Source organism: Coturnix japonica, chromosome 3 (assembly GCF_054131305.1).
Source record: "Coturnix japonica strain WE chromosome 3, WE-NBRP24, whole genome shotgun sequence".
NCBI lineage: Eukaryota > Metazoa > Chordata > Aves > Galliformes > Phasianidae > Coturnix > Coturnix japonica.
Genome location: NC_140665.1, coordinates 81,865,624 through 81,882,134, shown reverse-complemented (window position 1 = coordinate 81,882,134; position 16,511 = coordinate 81,865,624). Strand labels below are relative to the sequence as shown.

The 16,511-nt window shown below is 35.8% G+C and overlaps 1 long non-coding RNA gene across 1 annotated transcript in view; it reads left to right on the top strand.

Moving 5' to 3' along the window:
* Positions 1 to 1,010: 1,010 nt before the first annotated feature.
* Positions 1,011 to 16,511, top strand: part of LOC107312090 (uncharacterized) — a 33,456-nt gene continuing 17,955 nt past the window's right edge. The window contains exon 1 of the long non-coding RNA XR_001554396.3: positions 1,011 to 2,454. This is a non-coding gene — a long non-coding RNA (uncharacterized LOC107312090). The remainder of the gene's footprint in view (positions 2,455 to 16,511) is intronic.

Sequence of the window (16,511 nt, the reverse complement as noted above, 5' to 3'; positions counted from 1 at the left end):
CCCAGTGGTGTCATTTTGTCATCTGCAAGTGTGATTAGAGTGCCTTTTTCACTTCCTGCAGTCCACTGATTGACTGAGTGATCACTGCCCTATGAACACAGATGCTGAACAGGTTTTTTGCTCATATTGTCACCAGACCACAGTTGGTTACGTGAGACACTATGGGTGACAATGTTAAATCCTTGTCAAAAGTGACACGAAAGTAAAGAGAAGTTGTACCAAAGTATTAGTAGTCTGATCAAATTCAAGCTTCTGAATCCCTTAAACTGAAGTCTGTTTTCCTTAGAAGGATAGGTTGTGCCATCACTGCAGAAGTTTATTTCAATGAGTTTTGCTTTTCCTATTAATTGTATTCCCAATCCTGATATTTTTGGATCATCACCTCCATGAGTTATCATGTTGTTCTTCATAAAGGCTCATTCTTGAATCATCAGTGTTTATCAGACTTCTGTGGTATACTAGAGATTTCACCACAACTGCAAGTCACTGCATTTTGTTTATTTACCCAGCCTAAGCAGCTGTTGATTTTCTCTTCCTGGCAGTTCCTGCAAATCCAAGTCCAAGTTGAAAACCGTGTGTCCAATAGCTCTATAGGGCTGTTCATGTACTAGATGATTATTTGTGAATCATCTGATTTCTCCTCTGAGATCTCTTACAACATCCTTACTTCATAGAGGGATGTCAAGCAGTGTGTACCAGCTAACACTCACAGGAGAAGGTTTGGTGTATGACATTTAAAAATAGAATTTGTTTTGTCTAGAACAACACATGATTTTGCTACTTTCCACAGTGCTTTTCTAAATGCTAAATTACATTAGAAGTAATTCATGAACGCCTTCATAAAGTCAGCGAAATTAATGAATACTTTAAACATTATTCTCATTTTAGTCCTTGGTCAACTCAATGTGAATGCATCTAAACAGTGCCAGATCTGAAACTGTACTTTTTAGCTTTCTTTCTAACCTGTCTGAATCTGTTAGAAGTCTCATTCTTCATCTTATTTATTTTTTTATTCTTTAGTTTTGTTTTTGTTTCCAGAAACTGACAAAGATTTATATGTGTCATTGCCTGAATTAGGTAGGTGGCCTTTAAGGTTGATACAGCTGCTCTGTTTTGCCAGTCACCTCTGCACAAAAGCTTAAAATATTGTACTTTGACGCTTTGCTCACACTTGTCCTTCTAGCTATTTACAGCTCAGCAGTTACGCTCTCTGCACTATCAGCTCTCCTCTTCTGAACTAAATCATTGCTCCTTCTGCCACCTTTTCCTTCTGGCAGTGTAATGCTCGCATTCCTTCTGGCTTGAAAACTGCCTCATCCTTCCGTAGCGTCTGGACTGCTTGGATCAGCATGGTCAGCAGGGATCAGCACTTTGTCAAAATGTTCCTTATTCTTGCCATTTTGCTGGCTTTTCTTTGGCATTTGTTGTCACTATGCAGTTAGCTTTTTTTTTTTATTCTATTTTTTTTTTCCCCTGAAAGACTGTGCCCTTGCTTTGACTGTTTCTATACTTTATCTTTGAATCCCTTTCCTCCTCTCTTCCCCTCTTCTTTTTACTGCTTTGAGGTGTCCACACTCTCTTTGTTTGTCCCAGTAAAATGGTTGTTTCATTATCTGTCCTGTTTGTATCTTCTGCAAAGATGAGGCAGGGCATCATCTGTGTGCCTCTCTTACTGGGCTGTTCTCATACTATTTGTCAGAACCAAATTAACCTCTTGTTACATTCATATTTTATTGAATTTTAATCTGAATGTAGGGCCTTGTGTGGGTTGTGGTTAGCTCATCTAGTGAATTTTTCAAGATGACAGGTAATCTCACAATACTTAAGTTTACCAGCTATTATTTCCATAACTAACTGTAATGTTCACATTTTCACTAATTGTCACACTTAGGCAGGCAAGCAATTAGACAATTTCCAGGTTTTGGAGATGGTCCTGAATCTCAAGGTTCTTTGATGATAATCTGCATATCTAAATAGGCGTTGGAGTAATCTGATTAAAATTCCTTGCAGTGACACATAGTGGAGGAGGAGCATACCCTAGATAGAGCTAATGGAAGCAGCCTGCAGTATTTCTGTGTACAGCAATCTTTTAGAAAATGAGATGGAATTATGTGCTATGAGACAGGATGAAATGTTATTTTTGTAAAGAAATGCTGCACAGGCTGTATTAATAATTAGTAATAAATGGAACAAAATTGTCCCTTTTAATGAATCCATTTATGTTCCCATAAAGAATCAGTCTATTTATTTATTTATTATGCCAGAGAAAACAGAAAGGAACATGCTCAGTATGCTTCACGTGGGATACTGTAAAACAATGGCATAGCAGTGTTGTTGATAGGAACCGAGGGCATGGGGACTTTCGTATTTGCTGGCTGCATGTGATGAGACACGATCATCTCCAAGAAAATGGGAAAACAGAGGACTGAAACAGCATTTGCCTTCTTTCATCAGGTTTGGACATTTGAAATCTCAGTCTCACTCATTATCATGCCATTCTTTATATCCACAAGAGACATGCTATGATCAGAGAGGGCTTTTAGAAATATCCTTCTCACTTTCATTGTCTTGACTTCTTGCCAGTCGTCACTGTCTCCCTGTCCAGTTCCATAAAGGATTTCTTGCTATTTCCTGACATCTCATGCTCCTTATAGCTTACTGTAATTTATAAGACAGATTTGTTCTACAGACAAGGAGATGTTTAAAGCCATCTGTGTCTGCTGTGTTTTCTCTTTTTTTTATCCCTTACACTGGATAAATGACCTTAATGTCTACATTCTGTCTAAAGAGCAGCACTTTCCTGTGTACTTCTGTTTCAACATCTAAGACAGGTTTTGAAATAAAATCAGTGTTCACTGATTTCACATTCACGTTATTGGCTATATTCAAAATCAGTAGAGAATTTCAGTTGAAATATTACCTTATTTTGGTGCATTCAATATTTTTGTGGCCAGTGAAAGAAGGATTTGAACTATGTGAAGCCTTTCACTGAAAGAACCCTATTTTCACAGACTGATGAAGATAATAATGGAACATGGCCTCTCAGCCATGAATGCAAATAGCATCACTGAGATGAGCATATTGAAGTTAATAATTGAGCAGAAAATTAAATATGATAACAAAATTTAATACGCATAAAGAAACTTTTTTAAATATAGAAACATTTCTACATTGAACAGTTCATTTTCACTTAAAACCAGAATGGCATCTTTAAATTACAGCAAGGCAGTCTGGTAAGTGAATCTGCAATCTTCTACCTTCAAGCTATGTTGTGGGTTTTATTTATTTTTAAAATCTGGTCAACTATTTACTTCACAAGTTTTTCTAGAAACATTCATGAAGTATGAAATACTTTAAGCTAAACTGCCTATAGAAACATCCATGTTTTGGGGAGTAGTTTAGTTTTTCTACATTGGCCTCTCTGATGCAGAATAGATTTACTCTAGCTTTATTATTTGAACGTGTTCTGCTTCTATGAATCTCTTAAATTTTTATTCACTGCTGTATTAAGTTACTGTGTCGATAACTAGAAATCGTTCTTGGTGATGCTTTTTCATATCCTTATGTGTTTTCCTCTTTGCAAATATATTTCCCTTCTTCCCTCCAATTTTTTTTCCTTTCCATCCTTCCTTCCATTTTTTGCTAGATCTTAACTTGCAGCTCGCATTATATAGTAAGTATTTTGCTTTGAAATACTGATTTTAAATAATCATCATAGGTGAATACATCTTCAGCATTTGTCTCCAAGATCTAGAGTAAGGCTGTTAATGTTTTGGGGTGGAGTAGTGATGATACACAGAAAAGGAGAGCAGTCAGTTTAAACTCAGTACTAAAAAGTTATTAGAACAATTCATTAAGCAATCAGTTTGAAAGTATTTGAAGAATAATAAGGAGATAAGAGACAGTTAATATGGATTTGCTAGGAGCAAATAATGACAAAACAGCCTAATTTCCTTCTTTGACAGAATAACTGGCTTGGAGGACAAAAGGAGAATCAGAAGATATGACAGTTCTTGACTTGAGTAAGGCTTTTGATTATATCTCCTAGAACACTCTCAGGGAAATTTGAGAAAATTACAGATGATGAAATTACAGCAATGTTGATGAACAAATGGCTGAAAAATTGTAATGGTATAGTAGTTAACTGTTGCTGCCTGTGAAACTCTAAGTTTTATCAAACACAATATAATAAAATCCTTGTCTGAGTTCATTGTAAGTCAGTATTTTTGAAGGGCCTTACAGATAAATTTGAATGTATGATTGGAAATTAGCTAGTTTTCATGGTATGAATCACAGAATCATAGAATCACAGAATTGTAGGGGTTGGAAGGGATCTCTAGAGATCATCGAGTCCAACCCCTCTGCCAAAGCAGGCTCCCTACACCATATCACACAGGTAGGTGTCCAAGTGGGTCTTAAATATCTCCAGAGAAGGAGATTCCACCACCTCCCTGGGCAGCCTGTTCCAGTGCTCCGTCACCCGCACTATAAAGAAGTTCTTCCACACATTCGTGCGGAACTTCCTATGCTGTATTTTCATCCCATTACCCCTAGTCCTGTCCCCACACACTACTGAAAAGAGACCAGCCTCACCACTGTGGCCCCCACACCTCAGGTATTTGTAAACCTGGATCACATCCCCTCTCAGCCTTCTTTTCTCAAGGCTAAACAGACCAAGTTCACTTAGTCTCTTCTCATAGGGAAGATGCTCCAGGCCCTTCACCATCTTAGTGGCCCTCCGCTGGACTCTTTCCAAGTGATCCCTGTCTTTTTTTGTACTGGGGAGCCCAGAACTGGACACAGTATTCCAGATGAGGCCTCACTAGGGCAGAGTAGAGGGGGAGGATCACCTCCCTTGACCTGCTGGACACGTTCTTTTTAATGCACCCCAGTATGCCATTGGCTTTTTTGGCTACAAGAGCACACTGCTGGCTCCTCCCCATCTTTCTCTGATCTTCCCCGCTACTCAGCATTTGTGATAATGGATATTGAAAAGGAAGTTGTTCATTTAATGGTATTTTCAGCTTTCATATTCCTCAAGAAATAAGCTTCACTATTCATGTACATTTGAGCCTATTTCAGCCTCTATTTAGAGGCATACCAGGAACAATCTTCCCTTTGCCATTGCTTTGCTTTAGCTTTGTATTAATTTGGGAGCAAAAATGAATTCAGAAATATGAAATCCAGTTGCAAAATACAAAGTAGACGTACGAATCAAGTAAGTAAACAGGGAAGATTCTGCTAACAACAGGGTTGGGGTTCTTTGTTACAATAAATCAGAAAGCAATAGACGAAAACCATGATACTTTTCCAAAAGGTGTGCATATAACATTCCAGGGTATGCTAATAGGAGCATCATCAGCAAAGAGAAAATTTTGTTTCAGCAGTGAAAGGCATGCTGAGTAAATCATATGTAACATAGAGTATTCAATTAGTAAAACAGAAAGCCTTTATGAATCATGTTAGAAATAAATCTGTCATTGTTACTGTTTCACATACATTGGCATCCAGTCACATTGTGGTCTCACATAATGTTCTGTGCTGAACACATACATCACATTTTGAGAAAGGTGTATGCAAGTTGGAAAGAGTTGACAGAACAGCTGAATTATATATAAAATGAGATAAAATATATGCTAAAGACTTTCAAGGAAGGATGGAAAACATTAGGTCTGATTATGCTAGGACAAAAAGGGACTTTATGGGGAAGATAGCTATGATCATGTGTAAAATATTCATTATAAAAAGACTTTTTATTTGGTCTTTGCATCTGTTGAGAAGGGGGACAAGAAATCATTGGGTTTCACTTGCATTAAAGAGAATTTCCATTGGTAAGTTTTCTCAAATAGACTCACTAATCTTTTACAGAATGTAGGAAAGTTGGGAAATAAAAGGCCATTTAGCTTTAAGTGCACACACAGAACTGTGCTGTGTGACTGCAGCCTACAATTTCTATACTAGCTTTGTAAACGATCTCTCAGTCACTTTTGCTCACTTTTCACTGGTGTCTACAGGTAATTTTAACAAATACAAAACTATTAATGTTTCAGATATATTATCTCTCATATCTCCATTCCAAAAAGACAAAGAAAGATCATTAGGAAGATTTTTGCTGTTCACTGACATGTTGATGATATAAAGAATAATAGATGCACTCAATGTTTTCTTTATATTCAAAAATTTGTGATGAGTATAAGGTGTTTAATACCATTTGTTTTCTACATTAGAGGATATAAATGATCAAACGGTATAAATTAGCCTAATTGGAAGACTATTCTAATATAGAAACCATTCATAGACAGGCAAAATAGGGAAAAGGGAGAAGGACTGGAGGAGATCTTCTTTACTTGATGATGTGTGATGAAAAAAACAACAAACGCATTTCATGTTGACTTATTTGGCAACAGAGTTTTCTTCATTCATATCAGGTTCCAAGCTACCACTAGTGTTATGCAAAGGCAATTAAAGGTCTTGAAAACTTTTTGAAAAATCAAGATTCTTATGAAAGGTGATTAACCTAGTAATAATGGTTATTGTACAGCTTGAATGAAAACAGGTAAAGCATGAGTTCAGATGGTTTGACTAAACTGATGAACACATTTTAATGCTCTTGTCCTTGCTTACACTAGGGTCTCATGCTACTTTAATGAGAATGGCAAAATTAAACCACCATAATTTCCTAAATTAGATTAGGTATTTATAGTTCTTCTTTTGTTTCCTGTTCTGCCTTTTAATGCTCATGCTAGAGAAGTATATATGAAGCTATTAAATCAGTGAGAGAGAGAGATAGGAAGAGAGAGGAATTATAAGCACTCTGAAAGCATTTACGAACAGAGCTTTTAAAGAGCAAAATTAGTTTAAACTTGTAGAATATGCAGACACTGCTAAGTGTCAGCTGCTCTGTAGTAACTGCATACACAAATTCAGCCATGAGCTAGTGGAAGGCAACTCAAGCCATGTTAGCTTACTGTAGCTGTTCACATTCTGTTACCACTGACTACTGAACATGCAATTATTTGCGCAGCATGTCACATGGGGCTTCCACATAGATTTGATGTGTTTGAGTGTTAGTTCTCCAGCATAATTTCTATAACAGAGAAGTGTTCTTTTCTTGATTTTTATCTGTAGCTCTTGGAATTAATAGGCACTATACCAGACACATACATTACTCATTTTGGAAACAAAAAAATGAATGCATGATAGTAGGATTTCTTGCTCTTCAAATACTATCCAGAAACAGATATCCAAAACTGCTTAGTTAATACCCTACAATTCTGAGAGGAGCAATGATTGAACAAAAATGTTCAAAAAGTACCTATAGTAATAATCTATTTTATGATTATGATTATTAAGATCTTTCTGAAGACCTTTAGTGTTTTTTGTTTGTTTTGTGCCAAAGTGTGCTATCATTGCTCAACCTGAACCATTGAGACTATACTTAGATGGTCACTTATGTATTTATTAAGTAGGTGCAGTTTTAGGGAATTATGAATAGACTTTGATTGGACAAACCCCTTTTAACAAAAACATTTCTTAAATGATTTCCCATAAACTGTTGAATCTTTTACAGAGGAAATACGGATTAAAGTTTTTTGAGCATTTTGCAAGTGAGACTCTTGTTTTGCATTTGTGTTGGGCAGGTACACTTCTACCTTACTGAAGGAAGGTAGTTTGAAATCAGTGTGTAAATGCTTTATTTCACAGGTAGGTGCATGGGGGAATAATGACGCATAAAATATTTATGTCCTGATGTAGCTATCATTCACCAAAAGCATACAGTATTATAATGCTATCATTACTCTGTGGAGAAGTCTATGTAGGAGGTATCTACTATAAGGGATTTGCATGAGCTGCAAGAATTTACTTTTTTTTCTCTCTGGCAATTTAATTACAAGTATGAAAGACACAGAAATCTCTTGTAAAACTTTTTTTCTAGTGGAACAAGAAGAGACATCTCAGAATCTGTGAGCTGCCCTGCAACTATACAGTGTAATTATTGTCTCCTGTCATTGGTAAGTCTAGTGTTAGAGTATAAATGGCTACTGGAAGATGCTGCCTTAGTCCAAAGGACAAAGGATTTCCTGTGCTCTGTAACCTAATGAATTCCAGGAGTAGTTAATGTTGTGAGCGCTGCTGCTTGGTAAGTGTCCTGAGGGACAGAGTAGATACACTTCATGTGAAGGAAAAGTGTCATAAACAGAAAGATGAGTTGAAACAACTTCACTGAGAATGAAAATTGCTGTAGTCTATAATAATGAGAGGGGGAAGGTCATAACACTTGGCAAAAGAAATGTGTGGTGTAACAGAGCATGATAACAACCTGATCAAGCCCAACAGCTGACCAGTATAACACCAAGAAGTGACTTAACTGGGAATAATTGTCCAAGGAGAATGAGAGATAACTAATAGTACCCTTGTATAAGTAAAACAAAATTAAAAAGAGAATACCTAGTCAATTTGTCTGCCCACAAAAGTGGTCAAGTATCTTGAGAGTAGTAAAAGAAAATGTCAGTTCTTTTCTTACTGGATCATATTAGGGAGACACTCCAGTCCTATGATTTGTGCTAATATAAAAGCAGGAAGCTAAAGGACCTGCACATATCATTGTTCACTGCAGACTCGCTGTGAACGTGTCAAGATGGCAGGTACTGGGATTTGTTTTTCAGATGGCAGAAAACTCTTCATTGAGTGCTTGACATGCTTGAGATGTTCAGTTGCCACCCAGTCCAGTCCTACCCTCTTGTCTCTCCTGCAAGGACTTCAAGGCATGCTCATAATGGAAATAAAAAGGAACTGGTTACACTACTGCTCAACCTCAACAATGTAATTGGAGATGATAATAGAAATTGGAAGCTAAGCTTGTGCAAATAGACATTTTACATTTCTATTTTAGATACTGAGAAATGTCATACATTATTTCCTAAATATCACAGGCGATAATTACGGAAATCATTCTGACTTGATTTTTGAAAGTTATTTCTGAAGTATTGTCAGGAATTAACAGTGGCAGGGAGCACTTTTGACCTGCTTTAGGCAAGTCTAGTTAAGATTAGTATCATTTAGTTTTACCTTACACTAACACCTCTACTTTGAAAGCTCCTAGTTCTAAGAAAGTCACTTTCATATTTCTTAACTTACAGTGCTCCTCTGCTCATCTATGTGATTGCATTGCTGTCTATTTATCTTAGCAATTAAGTTGATAGACACATTTTTGGTGAAAATATGTTTTTTGTTGTTGTTGTTGGTTTTTATTTTTTTTTATAGACGTTTTCCAATATTACAGTTTCCCTGTTGTCAACTTTTTGGGGATCTGCAGGATGTGTGTGCTCCTTATATCTGTTATGTCAGACTTGCCACCTGCTGTTTATTTATGCTGTATATATGTATATGCATATAAATGCTATATAACACCAGAGGCTTTGGTGGTTCCAGGAGCAGAAACTCTAGGAAAGAGAGAAGAAATGCTCCAAAAGACTAGTCACACATCTGTCCTTGACAGTCTTCAGCGCGCAGAGTTTTACTGTTTATACTTATATATGCTTAATGTAGTATACAAAAAGTGTACATACATTTTAAACTGTATCAAAGCAGTGGTACATACAGTTGACATTTGCAAATTGCAGTTTTTCTTGCAGTACACACACTGTATGGTGGCAACTATGGGTGACTATTATGTGTCTGGGGTTGTGGCCTTGAAGAGTCAACATACTAAAGATACGGGTGTCTTGTAGCTTTATAAACACCTTTGCTGCTGAAATGAGTAGACTGAGGGAGAAAGTCCTGCTTTACAGGGCCTTGGTTATTACAAATTATGGTAAAATAAGTTTTATGTAGAAAATTGTATTTGTAAGCAAATCATAAGCTCATATTCAGAAAATTTTAATAGTGATTAATGATTTCCTCCGATTTCACAAAAAATGATATTGATATGTTTGTGCAAGTTTTTCCTTATCATTCCAACTTTTTAAAGAATCATGTAAGATTGTCTTGATGATTGTGATGCCAGTGTGTGGTACATTACCTGTTTCTTCATCACTTTCCGCTCTAAGAAGTCTTTTCTCTAAACTAATTTAAGTCAAAACTAGATAAATGAAGTGACAAAAGGTTTTGGTTGTATTGATATTTTAACTGCTTATCCAAAAATAATCTAAAAGGCTTCAGTACAGACATACTTAAAACTAAGCTCTGTCTAAAGCAAATGGTTAGAAAACACTTAGATTATTTACCCATTCATCCATAAAACAAGAGTACTTACAGACATAGATCATTTTGAAAACGTGATTTATAGCGCTTTGAAATGCAATGCATTGTGTAGCTATTCCACGAACCTTGTCTGTTAACTATTTAACTGCATCAACCAGCTCAATATACTACATCCCTCACTACGTATTTATCTACTGTCTGACTAATTTCACGTTCTATGCCTGTGGGTAAACTCATGATTCTCTGAGCAATTCTTTGCCTTATAGGTTTTAGAGATCAATGTTCTGAACGTCATTATAATCCTCCTACTCAAGACAAAATTATTTTCAGGAAGTCTTTCAAACATCAATCTATAACTCAAGTTAGATGGGAAGTAGGGGAGGATGAGCTGGAGAGAGGATTAGTTCCATATCCAATATCTGCAAGAATAGGCTGAAAAACAAAACCAAATCATAGTAGGCAAAATCACAACATACTACACACATAAATAAAACAACAGACATATTCTGAAGAAATACATCAGGGAGTTTAGTTGAGCTCAGAGTCTATAGATACATTTTTCCAATTACCTGTCAGTCTTTTTGCTAAGAGACTATTCTGACCTTTATTTTTTCATTCAATCATTTATACCACAGAGACTTTCAAAACCACAGCATCTTAAGTGGTAGTGTTGATTTCATCTTGTTTGCATTGTAGATATAGTGGGAGTCAAAAACAGTTTGAAGGAAAAAAAAAAAAAAAAGGAATAGTTGGAAGCATTCTGGGAAAGAACAATGAGCTACAGGTTTTGTTTATTTATTTATTTATTTATTTTATTGAAGCTTCTCTTATTTAACAGCTTTATTTGGAGTATCAGGTAGGGTCTCTGGATGACAAATGTCTCACTTCTTAGTTAAATTTCCATATTTATACTGTGAAACTAGTTTATAGATGTCTGTTTGGACTCATCTCTCAATCATTTCTCAGGTCTTTTTCTGCATTTGAGTACACTGGCTTACCTAGGAGATGATGCCCATTCCTAGGGGACTTCTCTAATCTGTCCCATCTAGATCATTTGTCCTTGTGTTGCAGCAGAGCCTGGTGTGAGATGAATAATTCAACCCTCATTCTCACCCTAGCCCCAAGGAAAAGATGAATTCATAATCTTTCTGAAAGTTGCAGCAAGCATCTTGAATACTTGTCTTCCTCCCACTATCACTTCTGAAGTTTGGAACCCCTTCCAGATGCTCAGACCATTATTTTTTGCCAACACGGGCATTTATATGTCACATATTCCAAGAACATGAACAGCATGAGAACCCATTTTATTTTAATGCCACCCTGTTGGTGCATGCTGGTCTTACACCAGTCTATTTTAGCACTATTTTTTATTTTTATTTTTTGTGACAAGTAGGTCATACAGATACTTCCTAACTGGTGCATCTATATCTCTTCTAGGCTGGTAGCTTGTGAAGATAACTGTTTAACAACTTCTTGGTTGTCTTTCATTTGTAATATATGTATTTCTATATTTCTATATTTATTTCTATATTTCTATGTTTATTTCTATAAAAATCTCAGTGATTTCCCCCCTTCATGGGGGCTTACTGCCTAACTGGGGATTCTAAGTTTTTCTACCATTGAATCTGTAATGAGTACCATAGATAGGGAATGAAGAGGCCTGCACATCAGCTAATCTCTATTGGTTATCTACAAAAAAGCAGAATTTGACAGTACTGCCAAGTTTTTGTTAAAATATATCAGTGATGTATAAATGTGTGTTGTTGCTTTGTTTTTTTTTTTGTAAGTACATGACAGCAGCTTGAAAATTGTTCGTTACTTACTTATTACTTCTTCTCTTGTGCTTTCTCACATTTAAAATGCAGTTATTTATTATTTGTGCATATTTGTATTACTCTCTTCTCAGCTTCTTCTTATTCTATCGTGTGAGCTGGTGGCTGTCTTCTGTCTGGGTAAGACCCCAAGTTCCCCAGAAGACTATCCATTCCATTATTTAACCTTGATAAAGACAAAAGGTTGATATAGTTAAGGTTAATGATCCAATTATTTGAGAATACTAGCCATCAAAGCACTTTATTCTAGTTAACTATGTACATTCATTAAAGTCATCTCAGTCTTTTCTTTTAGTATGGTTCTTTTCAGAAAACTATTATCAATAAGAGACCTAATTGTTCAAGAACGAAGGTATCTCTCACCACCTAAAAAATGTGAGTTGTGAATTAGTTCAGACTAGGTGTTCTTTTTTCCATCCAATTACTTGCTGTCAGCTAAATAATTATGATTCCTTCAAGCAGATGGTTCCTCAAGCAGAGGAAAAAAGAAAAGACAGTAAAAGAGGAAGACACGCAATTTCTCCATAAAATGGGTTTTGTGAATGGCTTGTCTTCTCACACCTGTCTGTCTGCTATTGACATCTCACAGCTCTCCTTTCATTCTTCCTCTCTCATATTCTTATGCACTCCCTCCTACCTCTTCACAGACTGCAGATTGCACACATGCTAACTAACCACACAGTTAGTAAATATGAAATGGGCTATGATGCAGATCAAAGAAGAAAAGGCAAGATTAGAGGTATTCCTGCCCCTGTTTTTAACTTGGCTGCATATTATTGGACTTTTAGGAACTTCAGGTGAAATTTCAATTTCTCTGTCATGTTCACTTGAAATTGGCTTCATTTTTAGTGGTAAGTTACAGACACTGAAACGGACAAAATGGTATGTCTAAAAATACATACATGAGTATGAGGTCATACATAAATGTGGTTGTGTGAGCATCCCACTAAAAGAAACGCCACTGGTGAAGTGTTTGTGTTGCTGCAGAGTAAACATAACCTAGAAAGGATACATTTACCCATAATATAAACTGTATCTATCATGTTTCAGATGTAAAAACATGGTAGGGCTCTATGTCTTTACATGCTTCTGGAGTCCCTGCATGAAGCACCTCTGTAAAGTCTAAAATGAGAAATAGCTAACAAATAACAGTGATAATTGAACAGAAAGTAATGAGTAAAAGCAGAAAGAATTTTCAAGTAGATGAGCTTTGTCATAGCATACAAAGCACACCAGAGGACTCAGGAAGAAATGTGATAGCAGAGCCCATCTTTATATTCGTATATAAAGTGAATGAATCCTTGCACAGTGAGAAAATCCATTTTTCTGCAGAAGTGCAGCTCAGACTTACTGCAAGCTAAAGAATATCAGTACAGAGGCAGGCATTAATTTTTCAAACTCAAGTTTTTTCTAGTCTTACAAATTAATCACAAAACATGAAGTGCAGGAAACAACGAAGTTGATAGGAGCTTGTTTTCAGCAAAATGGAAATTGCAGATCAGTTGTAAAGTTTTGAATTCTGTTAAATGCCGATAGTTATATTAGTATATTTTTTACAAGTCACAAAATGTTAGTTCATTCTGTAAAGGTTACTAGTTTTTGCTGTCCCAGATTTTTTTAAAAAAATGAAAGTGACCCGATGAATATATCTTGAACTTCTTCTAAATTGTGAAAGTACTGGTCTCTAGTGATTCAAGCTAGAAATGGAATAGCTAAAATAAAAATTCCTATTTATCCCATGTTTGTTTACTTCACAGAAATGAAAATACCAGGCTAGACAAATTCAAAAGGACTTTTGTACAAATAGCTTTATTGATTGCCAAAAAGCAAATAAACTGGAGAGCAGAATTCCCTCCACCAAGTGACAAATGTGTTATAAATCACAAAGACATTCTTCAGCTTGAAAGACTACATTGTACCTCGTGGAAAATATAAGAGAACATTTTCTGTACTATTTTATCCAATAACATGCTATTTAGCAACAAGAAGATTCTCATCCATAATGTTTTTAAAACAAACTTAAAAATGCCTTTATTATGATAGCAATAATATCTCTTCTTCTTTTCCCACGATTACAATTATTATTGTTTCATAACTGTAAGCATCTCTGTCTTACAGTTTGGTTGCTACTCATTTAAAATGTTCATTATGTTAGCTTTTGCTCCAGATATTTTAAGTATTATCTTATTACTACACTGAAAAATGCTGTATTTTATTTAATATAATAAATGTACTGGTAGAAAGACTTTGTAGAAAACATGAAATGGGAAAGAAATTGAAAACAGAATGAGAATTCTTAAATATAAATATTACATGCTGCTGACTTTTTTAATATATTAAAAAAAAAATAAATCTTGGCTTACTATAGCAGATTTGCATGACCCCGATCACTGAACTGCCCACAGAGAACAGCTATTTTACTCTGTCTCTGCTGGAACCATTTCTGGCTTCCTAATGAACTGCTTTAAAATGCAATATTATGCAGGTTTTCTCACAGCTGATGTCAAGAAGACTTTTCAAAAGCAAAAGTAAGAGAGGTAAAAAATCTCACTACAGTGTTCTAGCCTTGCTATGGTTACTATCTATCTTAATGCTTTTCATAGAGAGAAAAAAAAAAGAGGGCTTTAAGAGTAAGCCAGCCGGTCATTCTTTTTCTGCTTTCTAACGGTCTCTGAGAGACATACACATGAACATGAAAATGCCTTCATTGCCTTTGAGTTTTTACTCCCTATATCTGATCACATGAATCTCAGCTGCCTGTGTAGCCATACTTAACATGTACTGAAATTAAACTTTTCACTTCTTTGCTCAAGTATCTATTTCTCCAGATGTCAAATAGAACCACTTCAAAAATTCAAGCTTGACTCATTTCTTCATGAGTCTAAAGTACATGTTTTTGATTTAATTCAGGGCACAAGAGCATCTTCTGAGAAACAGTCTTTTCAAAGTATGTTCTAATCTTGCAACTGAAAATTGAAGTATGCCTACTGAAGGAATGATTCACCATGTTATGCATGCATTCAATTTCTGCTGTAGTAAACAAGATAGATAGGATGTGGAGTTCTACTTGCGTGTTGAGATCCAAACATTACACTTTATACACACGATTAGTAAGAGATTGCTTATGAGAGAAGTGGGAGTAACTAGGAAATTTAATTGAATTTAGAGCTGTTGACTGGCAAAGTAAACTGAAATCTTTCCTAAAATCACAGAAAAAGTTACTATTTCCTATGTACATTTCTTGTGTGCATTTCTTGTTCTCATATATTTTCCATCTCTCCTACCTTTGCTATAGACTTGTCTTGATTCCCAGGCCTAGAGTCCCAGAACAAAGAGAAGTCTTGCAATTACTTGAACTTTCTTCAATTTATGATCTGAATTGTTCTCCATAACTAGGAATACTATTTACCTTCATTGCAGAGCATCTTGGAATATTTGAGAAAACTGTGTATGTGGCAGGAGTATCTGGTAAAGAAGAGGAATTGTATCTACTTATTTCACTTTAGTTCTATTATGTGAGCCATCCATGAGTTCACTGCCTAGGGTGGAGTGGGAGCACCACTTGTTCTTATGCTTGGTTTTATTTTTTTCTCCTCCTACAAGACAGATCAAACAGTTTCCACTAATGAGGACATCAGTCACATTTCAGCAGCTCACTTTTTTAGCAGAAAACATCAAGGTTTCTACTATACTTGTCAGTGTTTTTCCTTCCTGGTTACTGTAGACATTGCTAAATTTAAATTTATACATGTTTAAGTAAGTCGTTTTCAATATGAATCAATTTCTCTTAGTAAGAAGCAGGCATTTGTTTTCCAGCTATGTTGGTATCATCTGAAATTTTATTAATGGCCCAGTAAAAGAGAGAAACATGTGCAAAGGTAATTCCTTTATGTAGAAATGACTTTTTAATTCTGATGAACATACAAATTTCTTACTCAGTTATGCAAGCTATGCAGAATTAGCAAGTTGATCTTGCTATGGACTATTTGTTGTCCTTTTGCTTATAAAGAACTTTTGAGTCTTGGTTAGGATTTTAATTTTCTGTAGAAGTAGAAAATTGCAGCAGTTTCCTACCAGCAGCTTTCCAGTCACATCACATACAGACAGGTTGCAAGGTAGCAAGGTAGTGTTCTCTCTGCCTGTTAGTGGTTGCTGAAAACACATATGTGAGATGGCTCTATACAGCTCTATTTACACATCAGTAAAATCTTTACAGCAGATACTAGGTTCTGCAAAGTCAAGCACTATCCCCTTAAGAACTAGGTCAGAGGGTGGACTTACTTGCCTACATAGATATTAAGTGCAATTTTAGTTGCCCTGGGAGATTAGGATATGCCTGCTTAAAAAAAAAAAAAAAGAAAGAAAAAAAAAGACAACGGCTTCTTATGGACCTTGATTTCTGCCTTTAAGTCCCATGCCATTATCCTGGATATGCCATGTACGTGTTGCCTTGAGTCACTATTACACAATAGGCAT